Raw genomic sequence first — 19501 nt, 5'->3', positions numbered from 1 at the left:
GGTTGAAGCCGAATTCGTCGTGACTAATGCTCACGAAGCAAGGCGGTGCTGCACTTGCTCAGAGGGGACCCAGCACTGTAAGGGTGTGGCGGAAGAGGAAGATGGAAAAAAAAGAGAGATACTTCAAATCACACCATCCCCTTTCTGTTGGCAGGTGGGGGGTTTCCAAGAATAAGAGGAAATGAAAACCAAAATCTCTTCTCTAAAAGACTGGCTGGGACAGAGCAGGTTCCTACACTATAGCGTGACGTTTTACTGAGGTAGAGCCAAGCTAATCAGGTTAGACGCAGTCCCTGCCCCACATGGGGCTCACGGTCTTCATCCCCATTTTACAGGTGAGGAAACTGAGGCCCAGAGAAGTGAAGTGACTTGCCCAGGGTCACACAGCAGACAGGTGGCAGGGCGCGGATCGGAACCCGGGACCTTCTGATTCCCAGTATCCACCAGATCACGCCACTTCTCGTGCTCCTGCTCCGCTGATCAGTACCCAGGATGGGAGCCCCGGCCTGGGAGTCGGAAGACCTGGGTTCTGATCCCGGCTCCGCGCTTCCCTGCTGCGTGACCTTGAGTGAGTCACTTAGCTCTTCTGGGCCTCAGTTCCCTCATCTATAAAATGGGGATTCAATAACTGTTTTCCCTCCTATTCAGACCGTGAGCCCCACGAGGGGCTTGGTTATTTTGTAGCTACGCCAGCGCTTAGTACAGGGCTTGATACACAGTAAGCGCTTAACAAACGCCACAGTTATCATTATCGTTATGAGATAGCAATAATAATAATTACTTTAAAAATGGCCCCTCTGTACGCTCTTTGTGGGCAGGGAACCTGTCTGCTAACTCTGTTGTATTCTCCCAAGCACTTAATACAGTGCTCTGCACATAGTAGCTCGATAAATAAATAATAAAGCTCAATGCTCAATACGTGGCATTGATGACGATGATGTCGGTACTGTGTGAATGCCTCTCTCAATTCTGGTGTACAGAACGGATGGTGACAAGGCCTGGCACGGAGAGGATGCACAGATGATAATAATCCTAACATCCCGTTTTTCAAATAACGCTTTCCTATTTCCCAAATGCATTCTCTCATTGCTCTCTCACTGTCTCCTCATGTTACACCTAGGGGAGCGGTAGCATCCTGTCGACTGTTGTACTCTCCCAAGCGCTTAGCGCGGGGCCTTGCGCACAGTAAGCGCTCGAAGACCGCGATCGCATGAATGAATCATTCCCATTTTACAGCTGAGGAAACCGCAGCCCGGGAGAGCTGAATGACTTGCCCGAGGTCCGTACAGCAGGGCAGGGGCAAAAGCCGGGACTAGAAACCTGGTCTCTGGACTCCCGTGCTCTCCGACTGCAAACCAACCCTATAATAAATCATCTTGCTGTTGTGTTGTCGGCAGAGTAGGTGCTGGGCCAAAGGGTGTGGGCGAGTCAGGACCAACCATCCCTACGAATGAAAGACAAGTGGGTTCTGGTCTCTCGAGCCGCCCATCCCTTGTCCACATCCTCCCTCTGGCCTGGAACTCTCTACTAATGGTATCTGCCAAGCGTTTCCTATTAGCCAAACCCTGTTCTAAGCACTGGGGTAAATACAGGGTACCCAGGTCGTCCCACGTGGGGCTCCCGGTTTTAATCCCCATTTTACAGATGAGGGAACTGAGGTGCGTAGAAGTTATGAGAAGCAGCGTGGCTCAGTGGAAAGAGCACGGGCTTTGGAGTCAGAGGTCATGGGTTTGAATCCCGGCTCTGCCACTTGGCAGCTGTGTGACTGTGGGCGAGTCGCTTAACTTCTCTGGGCCTCAGTTCCCTCATCTGTAATATGGGGATTAAGACTGTGAGCCCCACATGGGACAACCTGATTCCCCTGTGTCTCCCCCAGCGCTTAGAACAGTGCTCTGCACATAGTAAGCGCTTAACAAATACCAACATTAGTATTATTATTATTATCAAGTGGCTTGCCCAAGGTCACACAGCAGACAAGTGGAGGAGCCGGGATTGGAACCCACGTCCTCTGACTCCCAAGCCTGGGCTCTTGCCTCTAAGCCACGCTGCTTCTCCCATTTTGTATCTGACAGACCACCATCTTCAAAGCCCTCCTAAAATCACATCTCCTCCATGAAGCCTGCCCGGCCTAACCCCTTATTTCCCCACCCTATCCCCCTTGCCTTCCGCGTCATCTGCGTATTCGGGTCCGGATCCCCTAAGCAAAGCTTGTTGCGGGCAGGGAATGTGTCCGTCTGTAGTTTTATCGTACTCTCCCCAGCGCTCATTTCAGTGCTCGGCACAGGGTGAGCGCTCAACAAATATGATTGAATGAACGAACTTGGATGCCTCACCAACTAACCCCACAGAACCTAAGTCCATATCTTTATCCTCCGCCGCTTCCCCTCTCTGTCACTTATTTAGAAGCAGCGTGGGATAGAGCGGGGGCCCTGGGAGTCATGGATTCTAATCCTGCCTCTGCCACTTGTCTGCTGTATGGGGAAGCCGCTTAACTTCTCTGTGCCTCAGTCTCCTCATCTGTAATATGGGAATTAAATCCTACTCTCTCCTACCAAGACCGCGAGCCACATACGGGACAGGGACTGCGTCCAACCGGATCGTCTTGTATGATCTCAGCCCTTAGAACAAGTGCTGGGCACACAGTCAGAGCTTAACAAGCACCATTATTGTAATTTTATTATTATTTTAAGATCCGTCTTCCCCCACTAAATTGTTAGATTGAGGGCAGGGATCGTATCCGCAAAAAGTATCCTATCGGAAAGGATTATATCGGGCTCTCCGAAGTGCTCAGTACGATTCTCTGCACTCAGGAGGTGCTTGATAAATACCATTAGTTGATTCAGGCGCAGCCTTCCGATGGTGAGATACCTCTTATCTGCAAAATGCACAACCTTAGCCGGACTTTGCCACTAGTGGTTCTTCTTCAAGCGTGAAGAACGGCTATTTATAACTTCTCACAAGGTCGTCGAAGATGAACTTCTCATGTGCCTTGTAAGCAAAAATGAGAGGAAAGACCACTTCAGGGACCTCAGGCGGATTCAAACTTTCAAACACAGGCTTTCCCCCCGGAATATTTTTATGCCTCATCTAAATATCAACCTACTTTGCATCCACCGGGTGATGAGTTCCTAACAAAGTCTTCCAAGCACTTAGCACTGTGCTGTGCAACCAATAAGGGCTCGGTAAATTCAACTGAATGAACTCATACTCTAGAATTCTCGAGCTCCTTTCCCCTCTCACCCCCTTCCTCCACGGTGTCGGTGGGGGAGGCGACAGGAGAAATATGCCTTTTTATGCCACCCTAGGGGCAACAGAGCCTATTGCTAAAACAACGGTTGCAATACGCACCGGGAAATTCTGCCAAAGCCCTAAAATGTCAGAATTAGGCTGCGAGCCCCTCCGCTAGATCGGAGACCACTGATAGCGGGGACTTATTGAGCCCTATGTTCAGGAGACTGTACTGAACGCCTGGGAGAATGCAAGACGGCTACAGGACGTGATCTCTGCCCTCGAGGAGCTTGCATTTTAGTGACAAAGAAAGACCCTAAAATAAATTACAGATAGCCAGGGCGATAAAGTATAAAGATAGGAATATAAGTATCTCGGGGCACGCGGCGGGGGGGGAGGGGTGTCGACTAATCTCTTGGACTCGTACAAGCACTGAGTACAGCACCCCGCACGTGGCAGACCCTCAGTAAACACTCTTAATAATAACGGTGGTGTTTGTAGAGTTCTTACTTTGTGCCCAGCACCGGGATAAATACAAAATAATCAGATCAGACACAGTCTCTGTCCCATCCTCCAAATTGTGATCTCTGTGAGCTCGTCGTGGGGAGGGAATGTCACTGTTTACCGTTGTACTGAACTAGGCTTTGCACACCTTAAGCCCTTAATAAATACGACCGAATGAATGAATAGCGGGCTCGCAGTTCAAGTCGGTGGGAGAACAGATATTGAACCTCCATTTTACAGGTGACGAAACTGAGGCCCAGAGAAGTGAAGTGACTTGCCCACGGTCACACCGCAGACAGGTGACAGAGTGTGGATTGGAACCCAGGTCCTTCTGACTCCCAGGCCCGGTGTCCTCCTGCTTCTCAGCCCTTTCTCTCCTTGATGGCCATTACCTGAAATTTTGTCTCAGAGCCACTGGCAGAAATAAATTCACGCCGATCTCCTTGTTCTGTTTCCTCCAGCCGGGAAAACAGGAAAGGAAACCCCTCAAACTAATTGCCGCACCTAACCAGGGGAGTAGCCAATCCCACTCCCCGAAGAGAAAGGAAGTCAAAGAGATTTCGGAAAGCAAGATAAGCACAGGTTCCCTCCCCACGCTGCATTCCGGCTAGTGACTGCACCCAAAATTCATTCGAAACATCTCACCACCTGACTCACTGGGCTAGATCCCACCAGCTACCAAACAATCTGGGCGCAGTTAGTTCAAAATTTCGCTTCTGAACCTTGTACTCAAATAGTACTATTTATTACCGCAACCCGGCCTGCACACTTTGCTCCTTTAACGTCAGCCTACTCTCCGTACCTCCATCCCGTCGATCTCCCCGCCGACCTCTCGCCCGCATCGTGCCCGTGGCGTGGCACGCCCTCCCTCCTCCTACCTGACAGAAGTTCGTTCTCCCAAATTGCCAAGTCTTACTAAAATCACATCTCCTCCAGAGGCCTTCCTCGCTGCTCCCACTCCCTTGCGTATCGACCGTGCACTTAGATCTGTTCTTTCCAAGCGCTCAGTACGGTGCTCTGCACACCGTAAGCGCTCGATAAATACGATTGAATGGACGAGTGCCCCTTAAACGCTAAATATTCAGCCCCAGCAGTTAGGTCGACATCTCTAATTTATGTTAACGTCTGTCGACTGTAAGCTCCTTGGGGACAGGGAACGAGCGCTTAGTACGGTGCTCCGCACATAGCAAGCGCTCAGTAAATACTACCGAATGAATGTCTACAAACCCTGCTGTCTTGTACTTTCCCAAATGCTTAGTACAGTGCTCTGCACACAATGATAGCGGCAGCCGGGGCCTAACGGAAAGAGCCGGGGCCCGGGAGTCAGAAGGACCTGGGTTCTAATCCCGGTTCCTCCGTTCGTCTGCTGTGGGACCTCGGGCGAGTCCCTTCACTTCTCTGGGCCTCACTTCCCTCATCTGTAAAACGGGGAAGGAGATTCTGAGCCCCACGTGGGACAGGGACCGTATCCAACCCGATCTGCTGGTGTTCACCCCAGCGCTTAGTACGGTGCCTGGCACATAGTTAAGCGCTTAACGATACCCTAATTATCATCACTGTTAGAGCCTAGAGGATGAGTTTACAGTCTAAAGGTACTCAGAGTCCAAGTGGGGAGGAGAACAGCCATTTCATCCCCGTTTTACGGAGGAGGAAACGGAGTCACCGAGAAGTTAACCGATTTGATAACTCGGCACACGCAGGCATACGCCGAACACTGATCTTTCTCTTGCGGTAATCGCACCCTGGATTTTACTGTTGCTATCTTTAGTAGTTAAAATGACTGTTGTTTTATGACTGCAGTTACTATTATGGTTTGCTGAGTGGCCGTGTGCCATAATGCCCTTTAATATAATAAAATATCGGCAAGGAGAAAACAGTTAAATAAGAACAGTTGGGGGGGTGGGGATTCATTCATTCATTCGGTCGTATTTATTGAGTCCTCAGTGTGTGCAAAGCACTGTACTAAGCTCTTGGGAAAGTACAAAACAGTAATAAAGAGAGACGATCCCTGCTCACAACGGGCTTGCAGTAGGGTGGGGGTTGGGGGAGACAGACATAGATACAAATAAACAGACATTAATATAGATAAATAAAATTACAGCTATATACATAGGTGCTGTGGGGCGGGGAGAGGGGGAAGGGACAAAGGGAGCGAGTCAGGGTGACGCACAAGGGAGGGGGAGACGAGGAAAAGCGGGTTCAGCAGAGGGGTGACTTTGTACTCTCAGATGCAACCAGTGGCCTGTTGGGGAAGTTGCTCCCAGAAGAAGTTGCGTAGTTGGAAAATAGCAGGGGTGAGAAGAGGGTTTCGGATAAATTCGCGGCCGAGTGGTCCAGAGTAGCTTAATGATAATGATAATAATAATTATGGTACTTGTTAAGCGCTTACTCTGTGCCATGCCCTGGGGTAGATACGAGCTAATCAGATTGGCCACAGTCCCTGTCTCTCATGGGGCTCCCAGTCTCAATCCCCATTTGACAGATGAGGGAACTGAGGCCCAGAGAAGTGACGTGCCCGAGGTCCCACGGCAGACAAGCGGCAGAGCCGGGATCAGAACCCGGGCCCTTCTGACTCCCGGGCCCGGGCCCTATGCGCTAAGCCAGGCGGCTTCTCCTTTCCCGGAAGGAAAGTAAGGTATGTTAGGAGATGGAAGCCTCGCCATCAAGTTGAACGTCAAGGAGGTCAGCCACCAACCTAGCCTTGCAAGTGTCCTGTGTGATCATTTGGAATCCAGAATTCTGGACCCCATCCGCCATTGCTCCGTCCCAGGGGTGACACCGCAGCGTGGCTCAGTGGAGAGAGCCCGGGCTTGGGAGTCAGGGGTCGTGGGTTCAAATTCCGGCTCCGCCGCTTGGCAGCTGTGTGACTGTGGGCGAGTCGCTTCACTTCTCTGGGCCTCAGTGACCTCATCTGTCAAATGGGGATTAAGACTGGGAGCTCCAAGGGGGACAACCCGATCACCCTGTATCTCCCCCAGCGCTTAGAACAGTGCTCTGCATAGAAAGTACTTAACATATACCGACATTATTATTATCATCATACCTTTAATGGGAAGCAGTGCGGCCTAATAATAATAATAATGTTGGTATTTGTTAAGCGCTTACTATGTGCAGAGCACTGTTCTAAGCGCTGGGGTAAACACAGGGGAATCAGGTTGTCCCACGTGGGGCTCACAGTCTAGTGGATAGAGCACAGGCCCGGGAGTCAGGAAGCACCTGGGTTCAATTCCCGTCTCTGCCATTTGTCGGCTTTGTGACCTCGGGCAGGGACACGTCCCTTCTCCGGGCCTCAGTTACCTCATCTGTAAAATGGGGATTGAGACCGCGAGCCCCACGTGGGACAGGGACCGTGTCCAACCTGATTTGCTCGTATCCACCCAAGTGCTTAGAACAGTGCCTGGCACATAGTAAGTGCTTAATAAATACCATCATAATTACGATTCTTCATTAAAAATGTGAGCACCAGGTGCGACGTGACCTGCGTCCGACCTGATTACCTTGTATCTACCTCGGCACTTAATACAGTGCCCGGCGCATAGTAAACGCTTAACAGATACCCTCTAGACCTTAAGCCGTTGTGGGCTGGGAATGTGCCCGCTATTTCTTTTGCATTGTACTCTCCCAAGCGCTTAGTACATTGCGCCGCGTGTGGAAATCGTTCAATAAATACCACTGACCGATTTAACTTTTCTACATTCTGTTGATCCGGGTTACAGAAGCAGCGCGGCTCGGTGGAAAGAGCCCGGGCTTGGGAGTCAGAGGTCATGGGTTCGAGTCCCTGCTCCGCCAGTTGGCAGCTGTGTGACTGTGGGCAGGTCACTTCACTTCTCTGCGTCTCAGTGACCTCATCTGTAAAATGGAGATTAATAATAATAATAATAATAATAATGTTGGTGTTTGTTAAGCGCTTACTAGGTGCCGAGCACCGTTCTAAGCGCTGGGGGAGATACGGGGTCATCGGCTTGTCCCACGTGAGGCTCACGGTTAATCCCCATTTTACAGATGAGGTCACTGAGGCACAGAGAAGTGAAGTGACTTGCCCACAGCCGCCCAGCTGACGAGTGGCAGAGCCGGGAGGGACAACCTGATGACCCTGTATCTCCCCCAGCGCTTAGAACAGTGCTCCGCACCTAGTCAGCGCTTTACAAATACCAACATTATTATTATTATTATGGGTCTCACATCATCAGGAATACGCAGCAGCAGGAGAAATCATTTTATTAATAATAATAATAATAATAATGTTGGTATTTGTTAAGCGCTTACTAGGTGCAGAGCACTGTTCTAAGCGCTGGGGGAGACACGGGGGAATCAGTTTGTCCCACGTGGGGCTCACAGTCTTCATTCCCCATTTTCCAGATGAGGTGACTGAGGCCCAGAGAAGTTAAGCGGCTCGCCCACGGTCACACAGCTGACAAGTGGCAGAGCCGGGATTCGAACCCACGACCTCGGACTCCAAAGCCCGTGCCCTTTCCACTGAGCCACAGTTCTGTACCCGAGGTGACCGTGCTCTTTTCCCCGCCGGCTCGGAATGCTCAACCGTGGGCCCTCTAGACTGGGTATCCCTCGGGGACGGGGGACGGGTCTGCTGAGTCCGTGGTACTGGACGCCCCCGAGGGTTTACTACGGTGCTCCGCACGCGGGGGGGGGCTCTCAATAAATACCACCGATGGGTTGCCAAGCAGTAGTGGAAAAGTCCCGTTTCAACCGATGTGTTCTCTTTCCCTGGGCCACAAGATGGCAATAAGAACCCGGTGGTCCAAAGCTGCTTTTGAGACGCGGAGCCAGAGATGAAGACGGCGAAGAAGAACCCCAAAGCCTTTTCTAACTTCCCTCCTTTTGCTGGTATTTAGTCATTCGATAGTACTTATTGAGCGCTTACTGTGTGCAGAGCACCGTACTAAGCGCTTGGAATGGACCAATCGGTACCGGATAGAGACGGTCCCCGCCCTCTGACGGGCTCAGGGTCTAATCGGGGGAGACGGACGGACGAGAACGGTAGCGATAAACAGAATCGAGGGGATGAACATCTCATTAAAACAAGAGCAGATAAATAGAATCGAGGTGATGTACACGTCATTAACAAAATAAATAGGGAGCGCTTACTCTGGGCAGAGCACTGTACTGAGCGCTCGGAACCGACAGTTCGGCAACGGATAGAGACCACCCCTGCCCGACGACGGGCTCGCCGGGAGAAGGAATCTTGACAGCCTCTTCACGGGAGAAGCAGCGTGGCCTAGTGGCTAGAGCCCGGGCCTGGGAGTCAGAAGGTCGCGGGTTCTAATTCCGGCTCTGCCACCCGCCTGCTGTGTGACCTCGGCCAGTCGCTTCACTTCTCTGGGCCTCAGTTTCCTCACCTGGAAAATGGGCATCTAGGACTGTGAGCCCCACGTGGGACAACCTGCCTAACTGTATCCAAGTGCTCAGAGAACAGTGCTTGGCATATAGGAAGAGCTTAACAAATACCGGAATTTTGATTAATTGGAACTCTTTCCTCTGCAAAATCCACCACTGGGTAACCTGGCCCGTCACACCCAGAACCTGCTTCCTCCCCTGCCGCGTGCATGAGTGTGATTTATTTTAGCGGCGGTCTCCCCTGCTAGATTGCAAGTTCCTTGAGGACAGGGATGGTGTCTACTGTTGTACACTCCCGAGGGCTTAGTACAGTGCTCTGCACACGGTGAGCTCTCGATCATTACGGTTGCTCGATTAAGTGACTGACTAATAGTGTCGGAGACATTATCTCCCCCCTCCGCTCTCCCCTCTGTGTTACTCTGCACTTGACCGTTTACCCCTTTAGCACCTTGAGAAGCATCGTGGCCTAGCGGATAGACCCCGGGCCTGGGTTCTAATCCCAGCTCTGCCACTTGTCTGCTGTGTGACCTTGGGCGAGTCCCTTCACTTTTCTGGGCCTCAGTTCCCTCCTCTGTAAAATGGGGATTAACTGCGAGCCCCACGTGGGACAACCTGGTTACCTTGTATCTTCACCCAGGGCTTAGAACAGTGCTTGGCGCATAGTAAGCACTTAACAAATACCATTATAATTATTATTATTATTATTATTATTATTATTATTATTATTATTATTATGTGTTCCTTAGGGGGTCCCCAGAGGCCCCGCTGGCGGGATAGTGGTTGAGAATGGGAATTTATTTCCCCCTTGGGTCCAGCCTTATGAATGGAGCGGGGACTTGGGTCTGGCACGATTTCTCCGAATTGGGACATGCGGCAAAGTTGCCTGAACCTCTCATCAGTCATTCGATCGTATTTATTGAGCACTTACCGTGTGCGGGGCGCTGTACTGAGCACTTGGGAGAGTGCAGTAGAACAATAAACACGCGTTCCTTTCCCACAGTGAGCTTACAATCATTCAACTGCATTTATGGAGCGCTTACTGGGTGCAGGGCGCTGTACTGAGCGCTTGGGAGAGTGCAGTACGACAATAAACAGACACATTCCCTGCCCACAAGGCACTTACAGTCAATCAGTTGCATTTATTGAGCGCTTACTGTGGTCAGAGCGTTGTAGTAAGTGCTCGGGAGAGTCCAATACAGCCATAAACAGGCACATTCCCTGCCCACAATGAGCTTACAGTCGGTCAGTTACATTTATAGAGCATTTACGGTGTCCAGAGCACAGTACTAAGCGCTTGGGAGAGTCCACTACAATAATAAACAGACACATTGCCTACCTACAACAAGCTAATTATGGTACTCGTTCAGCACTCCTTACGTGCCAAGCACTGTTCTAAGCGCTGGGGTAGATACAAGATAATCAGATTGGACATAGTCTTAATCCCCCTTCGACAGAAAAGAGAACTGAGGCCCAGGGAAGGGAAGTGACTTGCCCAAGGCCACAGAGCAGAGAAGTGGCAGGACGGGATTAGAATTCAAGTCCTCTGACTCCGAGGCCGGGGCTCCATCCTCTAGGCCACGCCGCTTCACACCTGCACAACCGTTGCCGAACCGTCCATTCCGAGCGCTTAGTACAGTGCTCTGCACATAGTAAGCGCCCAATAAATACTATCGAATGAATGAACTGTGCTGGGATGTTTCCCCGTGATGGGGTGGGTTTGGGTTTTGAGGCCCGTTGACGGGGGATATCTGGGTTTGGAAGCTCGTTGTGAGCCGGCCGTGTGGCCTGGTGAAGGAGCCTGGGTTGACGAGCCCGGAGAAGCAGGGTGGCTCAGTGGAAAGAGCCCGGGCTTGGAAGTCGGAGGTCATGGGTTCGAATCCCGGCTCTGCCGCTCGTCAGCTGGGTGACCGTGGGCGAGTCACTTCACCTCTCTGTGCCTCAGTGACCTCATCTGTAAAATGGGGATTAAGACTGTGAGCCTCACGGGGGACGCCCCGGTGACCCCCGTATCTCCCCCAGCGCTTAGAACGGTGCTCTGCACGGAGTAAGCGCTCGACAAGTACCAACATTATTACCCAGGTTCTGATCCCGGCTCCGCACCCGTCCGCCGCGTAACCCTGGGTGAGTCACTTAGTGGGCCTCAGTTTCCTCATCGGAAAAATGGCCCATATATTCTTGTTCTCCCTCCCTTTTGTGAGCCCAGTGTGGGACGAGGGCTGTGTTGGACCCGACTGACCTGTATCTATCCTAGTTTGGGCACAGCAGTCGAACAACGGTATGGGTGCAGGGCACTGCATTAAGCACTTGGGAGAGCACAGTAGGGTAAGGAGTCCCATCATGATAAACATTTCATAAATACCACGATTATTCCTTGTAGGGAATGTCTCCTTGTGGGAAGGCTTATTACAACTGAATCCAAACATCTCTAGAGGGTGTTTCAATCCTCTCTCTCTTCTCCTTCGTTACTCCGTCCGGGTACGGATGGGGCTTTGAGGGGAAAGGAACCCTTTGAGAAGCAGCGTGGCTCGGTGGAAAGAGCCCGGGCTTGGGAGTCAGGGGGCATGGGTTCGAATCCCGGCTCCGCCACTCGTCAGCTGGGTGCCTGGGGGCCAGTCACTTCACTTCTCTGGGCCTCAGTTCCCTCATCTGTAAAATGGGGATGAAGACTGGGAGCCCCACATGGTGTCCCCCCCCCCCGATTCCCCTGTGTCTACCCCGGCGCTTAGAACAGTGCTTGGCACATAGTAAGCGCTTAACAAATACCAACGTTATTATTATTATTACCCCAGCGCTTAGAACAGTGCTCGGAACATAGTAAGCCCCTAACGAATGCCAGCATTATTATTATTTAGCCGGAGACTTGGGAACTGTTGGAAGGACTCACGGCTGTCTTGGCGGGTCGGTCCTGGAGCCAGGTCCATCCTGACTCCCAGGCCCGTGTTGTAACCACTACACCACCCTGCCTCTCTAATTTCATCCCCAATTTAGCCACTGCTGAGCACTTTCGCCTATCGTAAACATTCCCGCAGCACCGCCAGTCCCCTTTCTCTGTCCTTGGGTCTCTCTCCCTCCCCCTCCCCCCCCCCCCCCAGAGGGAATAGGTCCGAAAGATCAGATAAAAGACCCAAAACAGTTGAACACTGATCACCTCCCCCACTCCCACACCCGACAGGATAAGCAGCCTAAATGAAAGTGTTCTCTCAACTTGATGGAGAAATATATCCGCCCCCGGAGTTACCGATCTCTCCGGAGGTCAGACATGCCCTCTGGCTACTTTTCGGATCCTTGAGGCTGAGGGTTTAGCCGCTGTTAGGCTCGACACCGGGTGCTCGGGCGTCCGGTCGCCCGCTTGTATTGGTTAAATTTGTTTTACGGTACTTGTCGGCGCCGTACTAAGCGCCGGGCTCTCGTTTTACGCTTTCGAGTCGTCTCCGATCCACAGTGATGCCGTGGACACGTCTCTCCCAGAACGCCCCGCCTCCGCCTGAAATCATTCTGGTAGCGTAGAGTTTTCTTAGTAAAAATATTGAAATGGTAGATACAAGCGGGTTGGACTAAAAGTCCCTGCCGCACAGAGGGCTCACGGTCTTGATTCTCATTTTATAACTGAGATAACTGAGGCCCGGAGAGGTGAAGCGACTTGCCCGGGGTCACACGGCGGACGAATGGCGGAGCCGGGATTGGCGCTCCTGACTCCCAGGCCCGTGCTCTCTCCGCCAGACCCTTGTCCTTCCCCCAGTTAGACGGCAGACAAGTGGTGGAGCCGGGATTAGAACCCAGGTCCTTCCGACTCCCAGGCCCGTGCTCTGTTCACTAGACCACGCTGCTTCGCGACAGAAGATCCATACGGCCTGGCTCCGATATTGCGGATGGGCCCGGGGAACCCTCGGGAAGCCAGCCCTTCCGGGGCGGAGGGTGAGGAGGGGTGAACCCTCGGTGGCTAGGTTGGAAAACATGCAGAAATTATGATTTTTTTTGGTTCACTCCAGGAGAGAGGCATTTCAGAGGAATCGACGAGCTTGTGTGTGTGTGTGTGTGTGTGTGTGTGTGTGGCCCAGGCCGCTTGTCAGTTTGCGTTACCTCGTGTGTATGCGTGTGGGTTTGTGTGTTTGTGTATGTGTGTTGAGAAGAAAAAGGAGCCGTCCCTCCCAGCACGTGGCAAACAATCTGGGCGTGAGGCTGTGGCGTAGCGGCTGATGAAAATGTGATCTCGGCGGCTCCCCGGAATCAATTTAGTGCTTTATGGACCCAGAGTCCTCCGGAGAATTTCATAAATTCACATAATGTCCCTAAGTGCTGCATCGTGCATTTGGGGCGCCGATTTAGCTGACAAACGTGAAAAATCTGTGCCCGCAGACGACGGGCCGGGGATCCGACGTGTCCGCGGGCTGCTTTTCCCGGCTCTGGTCGGCGGTAGCCCACCCGGAGGCTCACGGGTCCGGCTGGGGCCCCTTCCATTCTTTACAATGGGGGAGCAGCGTGGCTCAGTGGAAAGAGCCCGGGCTTCGGAGTCAGAGGTCACGGGTCCGACGCGCGGCCCTGCCACTCGTCAGCTGCGTGACCGTGGGCGAGTCACTTCACTTCTCTGTGCCGCAGTTCCCTCATCTGGAAAATGGGGATGAACCGGGAGCCTCACGTGGGACGACCCGATGACCCCGGATCTCCCCCCAGCGCTTAGAACGGTGCTCTGCATATAGTAAGCGCTTAACAAATACTAACATTATTATCATTATTTACATTCATTCATCCGATTGTATTAATTGAGTGCTTACTAAGCGCTTGGGAGAGTACAAGACAACAATAAACAGACACATTCCCTGCCCACAATGAGCTTACAGTAGGGGAGACAGACATTAATAGAAATGAATAAATGTCAGATCTGGATATTAATAATGTTGGTATTTGTTAAGCGCTTACTATGTGCCGAGCACTGTTCTAAGCGCTGGGGTAGACACAGGGGAATCAGGTTGTCCCACGTGGGGCTCACAGTCTGAATCCCCATTTTACAGACGAGGGAACTGAGGCACAGAGAAGTTAAGTGACCCGCCCACAGTCACACAGCTGACAAATGTCAGAGCTGGGATTCGAACTCATGAGCCCTGACTCCAAAGCCCGTGCTCTTTCCACTAAGCCATGCTGCTTGGCGTGGGACTGGGACGGGGGGGGGTTGAATAAATGGAGCAAGTCAGGATGACGCAGAAGGGAGTGAGGGAAGAGGAGAAAGGGGCTTCCCTCCCTCCCTCCCCCCGCCCCAATCCCAGTAAGGGGGCGAGGATGGGAGTGGGAGAAGCCGGAAAGGTTGGGGTACCGTTTCTGAACAGTAACGATGGTATTTGTTAAGCGCTTTCCGTGTGTCAAGCGCCGTGTGAAGCACTGGGGTGGGTCCAAGCTAATCACGGTCCCTGTCCCGCGTGGGGGCTCACGGTCTTCATCCCCATTTTACGGGTGAGAGAACCGAGGCCCGGAGACATGAAGTGACTTGCCCGAGGTCACACGGGAGACAAGTGGCGGAGACGGGATGAGAAGCCAGGTCCTTCTGACTCCCAGGCCCGGGTTCTAGCCATCAGGGCACCTTGTACAGAGGGGCCCATTTCATTGCAACCCCATATCAAGTCATTCATCAGTGCTCAATTCAGTGCTGTGCACAAAGTGCTCGATCGATGCTACAGATGATCGATCGATTGATTGATTGAGCCACCCCAGCCGACCTCACCTCGGTCTGGCTGAGATTTTCCTTGTTTCCGGGCGCCGTCATTCTCAGGGAATGTGCGTGTCACCTTGGGCTCGAGGTAAGAACATGCGCGTGTGTTCGTGTTTGTGTACGCTCGGTTCTTTTCTCCACAGTTAACGCCATAAAGAGATATCCACCAGGACGCCCCAAAACTGGATCTGCCCGTTTTCAATCATCTTTTGACGAGATTGTCCTTGTCTCTTTTTTTTCCCCTTACTGTTTCCTGGATAAAAATCCATACAAATGCAATCCCGGCTTACCCAGTAAATAATAATGAAAAGGTAAATTCATTTTACCCAGAAGCCAGTCCATGTAAGACATCATCTTAAATGACCGTGATTTTCTTGAACTGATCACCGGGCTATTCGAGTCTCTCTACAAAAATAATACCTGGCTTTTTGGCTCCACCGTCGTGTGTGCGACCTCACCTTAATCCTTTGGCTTTCGAGAAAAATGGATTTAAAAAAAAACCAGAAACCACGTACACAGTGCGCTCTTTAAACGACCTAGACACGGTTTAATTCGTGTCTCACTGCCGTCGCGAGAGATGCGTGTTTACATGATTTTACGTTAGCCCTGCTCATTCTTTCGTGTCGGACACAAAATACGCTCACGGGGCGTCACCGAAGAGAACAGGGCGGTTTGTAGGAGATGGGGTTATTTCTATGGGTTGTTTTCTCTTTCTCCAAATATCCCAGGAGCCAGGGTGGATCTAGCACAGTGGAAAACCAGCCCAGTGGAAAACTCTTCTCATTTCCTCTTCTCCCACTCCCTTCTGCATCATCCTGGCTGCCGTTATTCATCCCCCCTCCCAACCCCACGACACTTATGCCCATATCTGTCATTTCTTTCTTTTTATTAACGTCTGTCTCCTCCTCTGATAGCGACGTTGGTATTTGTTAAGCGCTTACTGTGTGCGGAGCACCGCTCTAAGCGCTGGGGGGGGGGGGGGGATACAGGGTCATCAGGTGGTCCCGCGTGAGGCTCCCGGTCTTCATCCCCATTTTCCAGATGAGGTCACTGAGGCACAGCGAAGTGAAGCGACTTGCCCACAGTCACACAGCTGCCAAGTGGCGGAGCTGGCTAGATCGTAAGCTTCTTGTGGGCAGGGAATGTGTCTGTTTATTATTCTGCTGTCCTCTTCCCAGCATTTAGCTCAGGGCTGCGCACACGGTAAGCCCTCGACAGATACCACTGACTGACCGACTCTGTGGTCTTCCCCTGGAGGTGTCGGGGAGGAAGCGATGGAAAGAAAGACCTAGGAAGCCGTGGGCGTTTGGGCTAGAAGCTCTCCGGCTCAGAGTCCCTGAGGATTTATTCATTCGGTAGTATTTATTGAGCGCTGGCCATGTGCAGAGCGCTGTACTGAGCGCTTGGAACCTACGAATCGGCAACAGATACAGTCCCCGCCCTTTGACGGGCTTACAGTCTATGGTTAGCGCTTAGTACAGTGTGCTGCACATAGCAAGGGCTCAATAAAGGCCACCGATCGATCCACTGAAAATAATAATAATTATTACGGTGCTCGTTGAGCGCTTACCGTGTGCCGAGCACTGTTGGAAGATAGAAGCTAATCAGGTTGGACACCGGCCCCGTCCCGCATGGGGCTCACGGTCTTCATCCCGACTCTGCCGCTTGTCGGCTGTGTGACTGTGGGCAAGTCACTTAACTTCTCTGTGCCTCAGTTACCTCATCTGGAAAATGGGGATTGAGCGTGAGCCTTATGGGGGACAACCTGATTCCCCCAGCTGTATACCCCAGCGCTTAGAACAGTGCTCTGCACATAGTAAGCGCTTAACAAATACCAACGTTATTATTATTATTATTATCCATCCCCATTTTACCGATCATTCGTTCGTTCATTCATTCAATAGTATTTATCGAGCGCTTACTCCGTGCAGAGCACCGTGCTAAGCGCTTGGAACGGACAGATCGGCAACAGATAGAGACGGCCCCCGCCCTCCGACGGGCTCGCGGTCTAATCGGGGGAGACGGGCGGGACGGGAACGATGGCGACAGATAGAGTCGAGGGGAAGAACGGCTCGTAAAAACAACGGCAAATAAATAGAATCGGGGCGATGTGCATCTCATTAGACGAAATGAAGAGGGTGATGAAGATCTGTACAGTCGAGCGACGAGGTCGCAGAGGCCCAGAGATCCGAAGTGACTTGCCCAAGGTCACCCGGCAGACCCGTGGCGGAGCCGGGATCGGAACCAAGGTCCTTCTGACTTCCAGGTCCCTGCTCTTTCCACTGAGCCGCCCGGCTTCTCCGGGACGCTGGGGACCCAATCAGGCCGGACCTTAAGCTACATAGAGGAGCAGCGCGGCTCGGTGGCGAGAGCCCGGGCTTGGGAGTCGGAGGTCACGGGTTCGAATGCCGGCCCCGCCACTTGGCAGCTGTGTGACCTGTGGGCCTTCTCGGGGCCTCAGTGACCTCATCTGGAAAATGGGGATTAACCGTGAGCCTCACGTGGGACAGACCCGATCCCCCTGTATCTCCCCCGGCGCTTAGAACGGTGCTCTGCGCAGAGCGAGCGCTTAGCGAATACCGACATTATCATCGTTATAGATGGAAGATGTGTCTCTCATAAAGATATCTAGGAAAGGGTTTCTTGCCGATATTGGCAGGTTTCTTTAATCGGTGCTGGGCGCAGAGCTTCTGAACGTATTTTATGAACCCTCTTACTTCAGCACTAACTCGTGAACATTTCCACTTTCCCTTCATCCTTCTAGAATAATTATCATCTTGGTACTTGTTAAGCTCTTACTATGCGCCGAGCACTGTTTTAGGGAAGAAACAAGCAGCGTGGCCTAGTGGACAGAGCACGGGCCTGGGAATCAGAAGATCATGGGTTCTCTCGCCTCTCTCCTGCCTTGGGTAAGCCACTTCCCTGCTCTGTGCCTCAGTTCCCTCATCTGTAAAATGGGGATAAAGACCGGACCCCCCTATGTGGGACAGGGACTGGGCCCAACCCACTTATCTTGCATCAACCCCAGCGCTTGGAACAGGGCCCGGCATGTAGTAAGAGCTTAACCAATACCGTGATTATTATTACTTTTAAGATGATCAGGTTGGACAGAGTCCCTGGCCCACACGGGGCTCACGGTCGACGCAGGACGGGGAACGGATACTTAATTCCCATTTTACAACTGAGGAAACTGAGGCGTGGAGGAATCAAGTGACTGTCCCAGAGGCCCCCAGAAGGCAGGTGAAAGAGCCAGGATTAGAATAAAACCTGTGGTATTGGTTCAGCGCTTACTCGGTGCCAAGCACTGGGGTAGATGCGAGACAATCAGATCGGGCGCTACGATCCTTGTGGCGATCGCAGTTTAAGGGGGAGGGCGGACAAGCGAGGAAACTGAGGCACGGGGAAATCGAGTGACTTGTCCAGTCACCCAGAGGACAGGCGACAGAGCCAGGTTTAAAGAGCACGGGCTGGGGGGCAGAGGTCATGCCACTTGGCAGCTGCGTGACTGTGGGCGAGTCACTTCACTTCTCTGTGCCTCAGTCACCTCATCTGGAAAATGGGGATCAAGACTGGGAGCCCCACGTGGGACGACCCGATGACGCTGCATCTCCCCCAGCGCTCAGAACGGTGCTCCGCACATAGTAAGCACTTAGCAAATACCAGCGTTATTATCATCATTTATTTCCTCCCGCTTCCTCCCCGTCTAGACCGGAGGCTTGTTACGGACAGGGGAAGTGGTTGCTCATTCCGTCGTCCCGGACTCTCTCTCAAGCGCTCAGTACGGTGTGTACCCTCATCCATCTCGCCGCCGATCGCTTTCCCACGTCCTCCCCCCAGCCTGGAGCTCTCTCCCCGGCCATATACCCCAGACCACTACTCTTTCCACCTTCCAAGATTTGTTAGCGGTCACATCTCCTCCAAGAAGCCTTCCCTGATTGAGCCCTCTTTCCCCCAGCTCCCTCTCCCTACTGCGTCGTCTCTACACCGGGACCTGCGACCTTTGGACGTCTGATATCGAGCCCGCCCCCAACCCCACAGCACTTCTGTCCGTATCTTGAAGTGATCCGGCAATAATCTATAATAGTGATGATGATAATTATGGTACTGAAGCGCTTACTCTGTGCCAGGCGCTGGGCTGGATACAAACAAATCGGGTTGGACTGGGTCCCACGTGAGGCGCACGGTCTCAATCTCCGTTTTACAAATGAGGTAGCTCAGAGAAGTGAAGTAACCTGCCCGAGGTCACCCAGCGGACGGGTGGAAGAGCCGGGCAGAGAACCGATGACCTTATGACTCCCAGGCCCGTGTTCTGTCCCCTCCGCCGTGCCGCTTCTCTACCGTGAAGACCAAGCGCTTAGTACGGCGCCTCGTGTACGATACCGTCGCCCCTGCTACTTATCGAGCCCTGACTGCGTGCAGAGCCCCGTCCTCAACGCCTGAGAGAGGACGAACCGACGGAGTTTGGCCCGCGACGAGCTTACGGTCTAGAGCGGGGAGCGAAGACTCTGCCTGACGGCCATTTTTTATAGCCTCCAGAGAAAGAGCTGAGGAGAGCTCCTTTTTACTCCATTTTCTAACCCGCTTTCCCGCCTCGATCGGTTTTTCCTCAACTCCGGATCTCGTCTCCTAAAATGATGAAAACATTGCAATTTAGCGAAACGGTCCGGTCCGTAGGAGCGGGCCAATAAGCCCGAGGGGCTCGGAGCGCCGGTG

Source organism: Ornithorhynchus anatinus, chromosome 12 (genome assembly GCF_004115215.2).
Source record: "Ornithorhynchus anatinus isolate Pmale09 chromosome 12, mOrnAna1.pri.v4, whole genome shotgun sequence".
Lineage (NCBI taxonomy): Eukaryota > Metazoa > Chordata > Mammalia > Monotremata > Ornithorhynchidae > Ornithorhynchus > Ornithorhynchus anatinus.
The sequence above is the reverse complement of the archived record's forward strand: the minus strand, read 5'-3'. Positions refer to the sequence as shown.